Here is an 11566-nt window from a genome sequence, read left to right as displayed (position 1 = left end):
ATCCTCTATCGTTAGTGTGGAACCCGTTTTGATGAATTCCTTATCGTTTCCCAGTATCTACATGAAATCCATTTTGATAAATAGGAGGCACTTCCTCCTCTTCTGATACAACATATAGCTGAGTTCTCTTTTTACCTAGATATGCTAAATAAGAAGAATTCCTAATCATGCGATACTGTCCAAACCACTCTTCCACAATATCCAATAATTTAATATATGATATGCACTATCTAACTTAAAGTTTGACTAACTATCTAAGCATATCACTGTCACTTAAACACCTAAGCAATCTCTCACACACGCGTTCTACTCAGCAATAGATAGCCTATAACATTAAGCAAATTCAATCAAACACATATAGTCAATAAGGCTCAACTCTATACGCTGCAGTAGTTCCTAGGTACTTAAAGTCAAACAGACACTTTTCACAGACTGGCAGTGGTAACTGGACCAACTGCTCTGATACCACCTTTGTCACGACCCAAAATCGAGGGCCGCGACCGGCGCTAGGGAATGGGAATTGTAGTTCCGAATCCCGTAGCAAGCCTGAAATTCACTATAAATTTTTCGCAATTATGTTATAACACGGAAGCATTTAATTATGAAAACATTAATAGTTATTTTGTAAACACTGGCTACGTAAATCTAACATCGATATAAACATTTTCCAAAACTATAATATTGTCCTAGGTCATGACTGGTCACACAATGTACTACTGCAGCGGTCACGGAAGTCGGACTGTACATGGCAAGACAGACTCCCGGCAAAACGATAGACTTCTAGTCACTCCAAGTCTAAGTACCTGAAATGTTTAAAAACCACGGGGTCAGCTTAAGCTGAGTGAGATATACCTTACTAACGGTATTATCACAAAATAACATCGCAAGTGAAAATCATTTATTCAAACAAACATAATATCATTATATTTCAAACAAAGAATTGATCCGATAGAAACCTTAATCTTAAACTCCTAACCTTTCCTAACATGTATCGTATTCATATCAAATCAATTTGATCCAAGTGGTACGGTCCCGAGATAGTTCAACCGAGTTACTCGTTACCACGTGGCATAGTCCCGAGATAGTTCAACCGAGTTACATCATGCCACTGCTTAATCCCAAGGTGTGAGTCCCGAGATAGTTCAACCGAGTTACTCACCAGATACGGGTCCCGAGATAGTTCGACCGAGTTACCTCGTATCTGCCAAAATTATAATCCTCCTTTCCGATACCCAAACATATTCCATTTCATAATCATATATGGAGCTCATGTCAAACAATTCTAAGTACAGACATCTAGACTCTTACAAACACCGGTGATCACACGGCCTATTGACGCCCAATAGGTAGCTTGTTTCTTCGGATCACACATCATTTTCAAGCATAGAACAAATAGCAAGAAAACGATATATGATATTTCAAACATAGAACAAACAACAACAAAACACTACACAATTTGATCCAACACCAAATATATAATTCATTCTCAAATATATAATAAATGAATTCACAATTTAATTATCAAACATAAACTATTAATATATACATATATACTCTTATTCCGTGTATCTCACGGTAGAATAACCATTTAGTTCATACAATTTCAAATCACAATAAATCATTATAAAATGCGATGTGTTTTTATAACTTATAAGTAAAATATTTAATAATATACTTATAGCGTAATAATACACGAGAGTAAAGTATACTCACACTTGCTATCCACACGCTTCAATAACAGCATAGCGATGTCGTGTTCTATACGTTCCGGTTCCCGTTGGTAGTCGCCTCTCTAGGCCTACGCAAAGTCGATAATATCTCGAATTAATGAAAATCTAGCAATAATGAATTTATCCAAAACTAGATTTCTAGCCAACTTCGGCTATCGAAATCGTTTACTTAAAACAGTCCGACCCCTAAACAAAATTACATTCTTAAAGTTCAGAATGTCGCCTACAACTTTTATTTAGGTCTCGGACTAAGATTAGCACTCGAAGGTGTCGGAAACTAGCCCATAAATTATTTCCTTGGGGCTGTTTTAAACTGCAGGGCTGACTGCACAACAAAATGTTCTGCTCTAAATGAACATCTTAGAGGCATAATTAGAAAAACCTTAAACTTAGAAACTTATAGACAACATCTTAAAGTTTTCTTACCAACAAACGGAGCTCAATTTGGAGTTACACAACTCAAGATATGACCCTCGCACTAAGGCTGTTTTGCACAATAATTTTGTGCAAAACGTCAAACTAGTTTGCGTCGAGACTAAAACCTTAATCGACATCGTGCTTTCATATCAACACAAGCCAGACCCCCATACACACCAATAGACACTTGAAATCCATGATTAAAATATTTTCAAACCCATTTGAACATGGTTTTCATACCTAGGCCGAATACTACCATTATTTTTCCATCCAAGTTTTCATTCAACATACTCAATCAAATTCAACTCCAATTCAGCCCCAATGACTCTTAATCAGAGCATGTAATTATCATTTGAACTCTTATACACCTAACATTTATCATGGCCAAATACTTTAGTCAATTTCCTATCCAATGTTTCATTTATAACAACACCAATTTTTAAGCTATCAAACATCATCAACTCATGAAATTGCCAACTCCTAAGCCATAAAACTTATCCAATTTACCATCAAGAATTAATTAAATTTCCAGAAATTAATCCTTACCTTGATTAATCCTTACCTTGATTAAATTTAGCTGTGGTTAATACGGCCAGTGCCATTTTTTCGATCTCGGGGTAACGTGTCTCCGCGTCTTTCAGGACTCGACTAATGTAGTAGATTGGCTTCATCTCGTTATCTTCTTCCCTCACCAGAACTGTCCCGATAGTCTCGTGCGTGGTGCTGATGTATAGATATAGCGTCTCCCCTTTCAGTGGTCTGCTGAGCAATGGAGGGGTGACGAGGAACTTCTTTATTTCTTCAAAAGCATTCTCGCAGTCTTCATTCCATTCAAATTTTTGTGTTCCTTTGAGGGCTTTGAAGAAAGGCAAGCATCTTTTTGCTGAGCAAGACATGAATCTACCGAGTGCTGTGATTCGCCCGTTGAGTTTTTGAACTTCATTTATGTTTCTTGGTGCCTTCATGTCCATAATTGCTTTGATCTTCTCGGGGTTCGCCTCTATTCCTCTTTGAGATATCATAAATCCCAGGAATTTCCCGCCTTGTACACCGAACGTGCATTTGTCAGGGTTCAGCTTCATTCCGAACTTATTCAGTATGTTGAATGTTTCTTCAAGATCTTTTGCATGGGTTTCTTCCTTCTCGCTCTTGATGATTAGGTCGTCTACATACACCTGGACTCGTTTTCCTATCTCGTCTTGGAACATGAAATTCATAAGCCTTTGGTATGTCGCTCCGACGTTTTTCAAACCGAAAGGCATTGCCGTGTAGCAGTAAGTTCCTCCCTCCGTGATGAATGAAGTTTTTTCCTGGTCTTGTTCCTTCATCTGAATTTGGTGGTAGCCTTGAGCTGCGTCGGCTAGGCTATACATCGCATGTCCAGCAGTAGAGTCCACGAGTTGATCGATGTCTGGGAGAGGGTAGCTATCTTTAGGACACGCTTTGTTTAGATCGGTGTAATCTACGCACATTCTATTTTTTCCGTTGGCTTTCTTTACGATAACTACGTTAGCTACCCACTCGGGGTAGTGGACTTCTCGTATGAATCCTGCTTTCTCCAATTTTTCTACTTCTTCAGCGATTATTTTCTTTTTTTCTTCCGAGAACTTCCTTTTCTTTTGCTTCACCGGGTTCGCCGCTTCCGCTACATTTAGATCATGAGTAATGACTTGGGGGTCTATTCCGACTATTTCCGACGCGTTAGCAGCGAAGGTTTTGACGTTGTTTTTCAGCATGGCCGTGATTTCGCTTTCGATCTTTGGGTTCATGTTTGCGCCGAGGTTTCCTCTTTTCTCCTTGTCGAGTTGGAGTTTCTTTGTTTCGCCTTCGGGTGCTGTTTCTTTTTCTTCGATGTCGTGATTAAGGATTTCTTCTATTGCCATTGTTTCGCCTGATTCTTTTATTGCTCGTTCGTAGCACTTTTTCGCCTCGGCTCGGTTTCCTTGTATCGTGATAATTCCTTGTTTCGTCGGTATCTTCATGGTTAGTGCTTTTATGCTCGTCACGGCGGCTGAGTCGTGGAGGAAAAGTCTCCCCAATATCGCGTTGTATGGCAGGTCGATTTCTACGACACTAAACCGTGTAGGTAATTCCTCGCTTTTCCTTGTCCTTCCTAGCTTGACATCGAGCGTAATTGTTCCGTTGGGCTTAATTGGCAAGCCCCCAAATCCTACCACAGGCGTGGCATTTCTTTTTAGTTCCGCTAGGTCTCTTCCTAGGCTTTCGTAAGCCTTTTTTGTTATTAGGTTTATTGCGCTTCCTTCATCGATCAGGATTCTCTCAACGTTCCAGTGTTCGATGATCATGGCCACCACCAGAGCTTCGTTATGCTCTTCAGCTATTCTCCCGAAGTCTTCCCCGTCAAAAGTTACAGGAGGAGGAGTTGAGAGTTCTGTTGCTTTTCGTTTTCTCTGTGACGTTTGATTCTTCAGGTTTACTCTTTCAGAAGTCATCTTCTTCAATGAGATTTGTTTTTGAGTTCAGAAAAGCTCCTTCTTTTGAAGTTTAGTTAAGCCTTTCCCACAGACGGCGCCAATTGATAGAGTCTGCCTTCTGAACCGGTGAGTAAGACCTGCAAAACAGGGTAGAAGCTAACCAGACGGTGGTTGTCCGATTAACTCTTCGATGCTAAAGTCAGTTTAGAGCTTTGAGCAGCGTTTTGAGTATATGAATGTAATTGTGATTCTAGGCATACCTCGTGCTCCTTTTATAGTAGTCGAATATACCTAGTAGAGTTGTATTAGGCAGGTGAATCCTACTTTATAGGGATTCGGCAATATTGTAGAGATTCTCCTGATTTGTCGTGATCTACCTTAATCTGATAAGAGTCCTATTTAGGAACGTCTTCCTAAATAGTCTTATCTTCCTAAAGTAGAGCTTATCCTTCCATATGTAGTGTTTGTGTCCGAATAGGACAATATTTCCATACTTAGTCGATTACCCGAATCCCGGACCTGACGCGCTTTCGGCGGATCATATGGGATTCGGTCTTTATTAGCATGTCACCGAATCTTAAGAGATTCGGCGTCTCCTTCATATCTTCGGATCTTCAGGGGGAGTCCGGTATTACCTGAGAGTGGATCTCCTGCAACTCGGCTCCATTATACTTACAATAGGATTCGGTATCCATCAGTACTCTTATTAATGTGCAGTTATTATTCTTATTAAAAGTAACAATTTTTATTATATTTATTATTTAATGTAAATTATTTTTTAAATTATTCTAGCGTTTAGCCACGTGCTACGCACATGAAAGATTTTTATATGACCATTTACTTAAATTAACTATTTATTAAAATATTAAATATAATATTTTATTTTTAAATAAATTATCATAAATTATTTCTATTTAAATTGAAATTATACCACGTTTGTGATAATAGTATGACCCGTTATATATAATAATAATAATAATAATAATAATAATAATAATAATAATAATAATCTATTATATTCACAATATTTTAGTTTTTAAGTAATTGCTATATTTTGCCAAAAAAAAAAGTAATTGCTATATTAAAATAATAAATTTACGTAATATTTATATGAATTAATGTATATATTAAATTAAGTTTTTATATTTATATTTTTAACATATTTGTCCACTCTAATTAATTTGGGTGTAATTGATTTTTTTACTAATTTAAATTTATATATATATTTATCGGTATAATATTGTTATGATAAATTATAAAAATAAATGTTATATAAATATGCTTGTCCCATTAATAAATAAAAATTAAAAAAAAAGACAATCATATCACTTAAAAAAATAAAACCGTAAATGTATTGGCAAGTTGAAAGTGTGAAATAGCTCTTTTTCTAGACAAACTTGCCAATCAAAAACTAAATTAAATGTACTATGAAATTATTAGCAACCAAATTTTCGCATAATTTATAGCATGATATAACAGAGAGTGATTCATTAACAACAAATTACACGATATCAATAGAATCCACTATATTTTACAATTTTGAATAAAAAAGACTTTTACCATATGCACTTCTCTTTTTATTTCACCTACGTATATGTGTCTTATTCTTTCTTATACTACAACTTCATTAACAAGCCATTAATTACAGTTATTTATTTGGCCGATCAATTAACCATTACTTGTCATTAGTTAGTTTTTCTGTTCGCGTAATTAATAGTTAAATAAAATAAATAATTAGATTTGCATTAACTTTTTAGTTTTTATAAAAGCTAAACTCTTAATTAATTTATAATATCTTTATTCATATTTACTTATTGAAATTAAACTCCTACTTATTTAATATCTTAATATGAGTTAGAGTTAAACTCTTAAGTAATCTATTATATTTTTATTTATATTAGCTTATTTAAATTAGGCTCCTAACAATTTTAATTTTTTTATATAAATTATACCTTAATGAAACCTATTAGCGTAATTTTACCTTTCTCCCCTCCCCCTTCCTACATATAAGATAGTTATAGATAGATAGATAGTATAAATAAGAAAATAATTGTATCGAATTAGTTTTATATTTAGAGGTTGCAAATAATTGAAGCACTCAACCCAACCAAATTAAGAAAATATAGGTCATTTTTGCCCAACTTTTTAGGGAAAATTAAGAAAATATTTAAATAGTAAAATATTAGTATTTCTTAACTCAAAAAATCTAGCTTTATTGTTGCATTTCAGCGTGTCATCTATTTATTTTTTGTACTCAATAACTTTTATTTTATACTCCATTTATTTTATAAAATTTAGACCAAATAACTAAAAAATGCTAAATCTTTAAAGAAAGTTTTATAAAATTTTAAACTTTTCAATTTTATCCAATTTGTCCTGAAACGCATGATTTCGTATCAATTTTGTCCTGAAACGCATGATTTCGTATCAATTTTGTCCAAGCCTCAAATGGCACATACTTGTGCTTATGGGGCGCTAATGTGGCGTGCCATATAATGTGCCACCATATTTATAGTAGGTTCAAAGTCCATTTAAACTTTTATTTTAAAAAAAATTCTACACCCTTAAACTTTAAATCACTTTTTTCAAATTTTAAAAAATATTCTAAATAATCAATGTTATAATTTCAATTAAATTTAAAATAAAAATTGATTTTTAATTTTTTAAATAATTAAATTTCGCTTGTCTTTTCCGACTGTTACACCTCTAACAGCATTTTTCCGCCGGCTCCCCCATTTACCGACCGTCCCACTATTTTTCGACGGCCTTCCCCATTTTCCGTATTCAAAACTCGATTAAATTAAACGAACTAATCTAAAAAATTAAAATTTTATGCGGTAATATTTTTAAAATTTTGTAATTTTTTTAAGAAAGCGGAGGTGCGGCTCCTCCTCCTTTGACGAGGAGGAGCAGCTGCTCCAAAAACGAGGAGCAGATCTGCTCCTCCAGTGAGGAGCAGTAGTTCCTTGCCTGAGGAGATGTCGATCCTCGTTTGAGGAGCACCAACTCCTTGCCTGAGGAGATGCAGCTCCTCCACGAGGAGGAGCCTCCTCGAAAAAAAAAATTCTTTTAAATAAAAATATTTTTTTAAAAAAAATTGTCAGAAAACAATGTGTATGCGACGGGGACAGGATGGTTATATAATTAGTTTTAATTTATATATTTTATTTATTTACTAGATAAAATAAATGAAAAAGAGAGTGAAAATGTTTAAAAAATATCATAAACATAAAATTGGTAAATATTTTAAAAGTTAAATTCAAAAGATTTAAAATTTTAGGGTGTAAATGTTATTTTTTTTTAAATCTAAGAATGTATTTGAACTTTTACCTTGCATTCGCCAAGGTGGCATACGTGTGGCATGCCTCGTCAGCGCCACATATGAAAGATCAATTGAAAATTGAGAGTTTGATAAAATCGAAATGAAACTATGCGTTTTAGGACAAATTGGATAAAATTGAAGTTTTGAACTTTTGTGTAACTTTCTTTAAAGATTTGGTATTTTCTGGTTATTTGGCTAGATTTTATACAGAGTAACATCCCTCTTCTTCTTCTTCTTTATTTCAATAAATTGATTCCTGCGACTCTATTATTATTTTTTAAAATTTATGTATTAGTTTCAAATCTAATTTCCGATCCGCTCGAATTTTTAATTCGTAATTAAATCGCTTCAAATTTTGCTTTGAGTTCAAACCCAACGATCATAACTTTTTTCAAAACGAAAGAACACTGTAAACTATTAATTTATTTTCTCTAATTAATTTTTTCTATTAAAAACGGTTTCAAATAGTTTCAAAAAGGGTTTCGTATACATAATTTTGCAACTGTTTTAAAAAAAACGTGTATGCAATAATTTCAAACACTTTACAAAGATTTCAAAAGTTTTAAATTATTTACAAAAATTTCAAACACTTTCAAACAATTTTCAAAATCACAATTTACAACCTTTATCTAAAAAAGGTTTCAAATATTTTGTAAAAGTTTCAAACAGTTTATAAAAATTTCAAAAAATAGTTTCAAACAGTTCTTAAAAATAACAGTTTCAAACGGTTTCAAACAAACAGTTTTAAACTGTATACAGAAGATGTCAAACAGTTTAAAATGGTTAAAAAACAGTTTCAAACAGTTTACAAAGATTTCAAACAGTTTCAAATGATTCCTAAAAACACTTTCAAATAGTCTCAAAGATCTCATTTTCAAACATTTTAAAATGGTTAAAAAAAAGAAGTTTCAAACGGTTTACAAAAACTTCAAACAGTATAAAATAGTTTCTAAAACTCTTTCAGATAGTCTAAAAAATAATAGTTCAATAAAACAGTTTCAAACCGTTTACAAAAATTTCAAATAGTCTACAACAGTTTCTAAAAAATATTTTCAAACAGTCTAAAAAATAACAGTTTCAAACCGTTCACACAGGTTTCAAACAGTATAAAAAACAGTTTCAAACGGTTTCTAAAATTAATTTAAAAAATGTTTAAAAACCAGGTCAAAACATCATAATGAAAAAATGATGGTTTTTTTTTTAAATTTAAAAAATACCAAAAATGATAGTACAATAATTTAAAACAACATAAAAAAGGAGGAGAAGAAAAAGATTCTGAAAAAGAAGATCAGTAATGCGATGGTGGAAAACTGTTATTTCAATTTTTTGAGACGAATTGGGTCGAGCTTTTCATAATAAATTCTTCTTTATTTTGTATTTTTAGATAGAATTTGTTAAAAATATTCATTAAAATGGAAAAAATACATTAAAAAAATTCCAGAAAAAGAGAAGAAGAAAAGGAAAGAAAAAAGAGAGAAAAAAATAAGTGTGTATATAGATCTTGCATGAGTGGAGTAAAGATGCTAATAAGTTAAAATTTTAATTGGAGTATAGATATAAACATTATAAAATAGGAGTAAAAATATAAATTTTCACAATTAAAGTATTTAAAACAGATAAATTTAAAAACATGGTATTTTGTGCAAATTCTTCTTTTTTATTCAATCCATTTTGTTCAAAAATATTCTGGGTTAATTGCTTTTAAATTATCCAATGTATAAAATTAGGTGAGACAACCAATTTTAAATTTAAGAGTATTTTCTTTTTAGGCTACTAAATAAAATTTATATTCTAAATAATATTCAAAAATAAAATTAAACCGAACTAAAAAATTTCATTTTTTTAAAAAAGAACCTAAATAAACTGAAAATTATTTTATTATAATTTCAAGTCAAACTGAACTGAAACGAATTGAACCAAAAAAATTTAACCTTTTTTTTAAATCAAACTAGACCGAACTAAAAAATTTACATACGATAATATAGATTACTCTTATAATTAAGTAGAAATTTTCTAAAAAGGAAAATGTAGAAATTTGACCACGGTGAGATAGCATGTAAGTTGCAAAATACTAGAAAAAAGACTAGATTAGAAAGAAAAATAAGATGAATAAAGGATTACTTTACCTCCTCAACTTGGCATAAAATAAAATAAAAACGTTAAAATTCTAAAACATGATCACTTATATTTTGAAATTGGCAAACTCTAGTTAAAAATTCTCCTCCTCACTCTCACCCAAGAGAGTGAAATACACTCTCCGATTTTGATATTAATTTTTTTTTACTCAAAGTGGTTTTAATAGTACAAAATTTTACAATGGTCTTTTTAAAAAAAAAAATTGTAAACTAATTTATAATAATTAAAAAAAAGAATTTATTTTTTTTAATTTTAAAACTTTACATATCATATTAATATTAATTAAAAATATGAAGGACTTTTTTATATTTTTTATAAAAAAAATTATTTTTTAATCTAATGAGCAGCTGCCAGAATTCTACACGGGCAGCTGCTCATCATCGTCTCTTACAGAGACGAGTTCATTGTCTCTATCTGAGACGAAGCTCTTTGTCTCCGTTGAAGATGAACTCAGATTGGTTCATCTCTCGAACCCATATGAGTTCGTCTCTCAACGGAGATAAATCGATGTTGGTGTTTTGGGCGGACGATGATGGGATTGGGCAGTGGTTGATGGATTTTGGATGGTAGTTGGTGGAGGTATAGGAAGAGGAACAATGGTGGTGGTGGTGTAAAATAAATCCGATAAATTTATTGTTTTTAAAATTTAGATTAAATGTTCAATTACATTAGATTAATTAGGGTTAAATGTCTAATTAGATTAAGTTAATTAAAGTTAACTAGATTAAATTAGAGTTGATTATTTAAAATTTAGAGTCTCACTCTTCAATTAAAGTGCCACATCAGCATAGTCGGGTTTTGACCGATTTGGAGAATTTCAAGGTATTTTTGATTCTGTTTTTGAGTTTTGAATTTTTTTGATACTTTGTGTTAAGTTGAGAGGGTAAAGTGATTGTTTACAAAAAATAATAACAATAATAAAAAACTGAAATAAAACTAAATGTCCACAGATATTTTATAAGGAAAAAAAAGACAGTTTAATGAAAATAGGAATAGAAACGAAATCAGTAGAAAATGATCGACAATATAAGGATATTATTGGGTTAATTATTATAATTTGTTAATTAACCTGTAAAACTCTCAAATTTTAATAGCAATACTTAAAGTACGCGGAGTTTGTTTATTAAGCTGTAAAACTCTCAAATTATTATCAATCTATCTATCACTATCTTATATGTGGGAAGGGGAGGGACAGGCAAAATTACGATAATAGGGTTTATTAAGGGTACAATTAAAAGTAACTAAGAGTATAAATCTATAAGAGTTAAGAGCAAATTACATTAATTGCCGAAAAAATTTATACTATAAATTAGTTACATAGTTTTACTTTTACTCAAAGTCCAATTTTAATTAGATACATATTCAAAGCCACGGAAAATGTTTTAGACTTTTAGCAATTGATAGAGTCCATAAATTGGCATACCACATCTAATTATTATTATAAATAAAAAATCTAATTTAATAATTGATTTAGTAAATATGTAATCTGATAAATTTTTCAGTTTTAGGATATTTATGTTTAGATA

General features: G+C 31.7%; 1 long non-coding RNA gene across 1 annotated transcript; it reads right to left on the bottom strand.

Moving 5' to 3' along the window:
* Positions 1-533: 533 nt before the first annotated feature.
* Positions 534-2672, bottom strand: LOC126676527 (uncharacterized). The gene is made up of 2 exons (XR_007640324.1): positions 1714-2672; positions 534-803 (listed from the first exon to the last, which is right to left on the bottom strand). It is a non-coding gene; the product is annotated as an uncharacterized LOC126676527 (long non-coding RNA).
* Positions 2673-11566: the final 8894 nt, after the last annotated feature.

Source organism: Mercurialis annua, linkage group LG4 (genome assembly GCF_937616625.2).
Source record: "Mercurialis annua linkage group LG4, ddMerAnnu1.2, whole genome shotgun sequence".
In the NCBI taxonomy this organism is placed as follows: Eukaryota; Viridiplantae; Streptophyta; class Magnoliopsida; order Malpighiales; family Euphorbiaceae; genus Mercurialis; species Mercurialis annua.
Note: the sequence above shows the minus strand (reverse complement) of the source record. Positions and strands in the feature narration are given on the sequence as shown.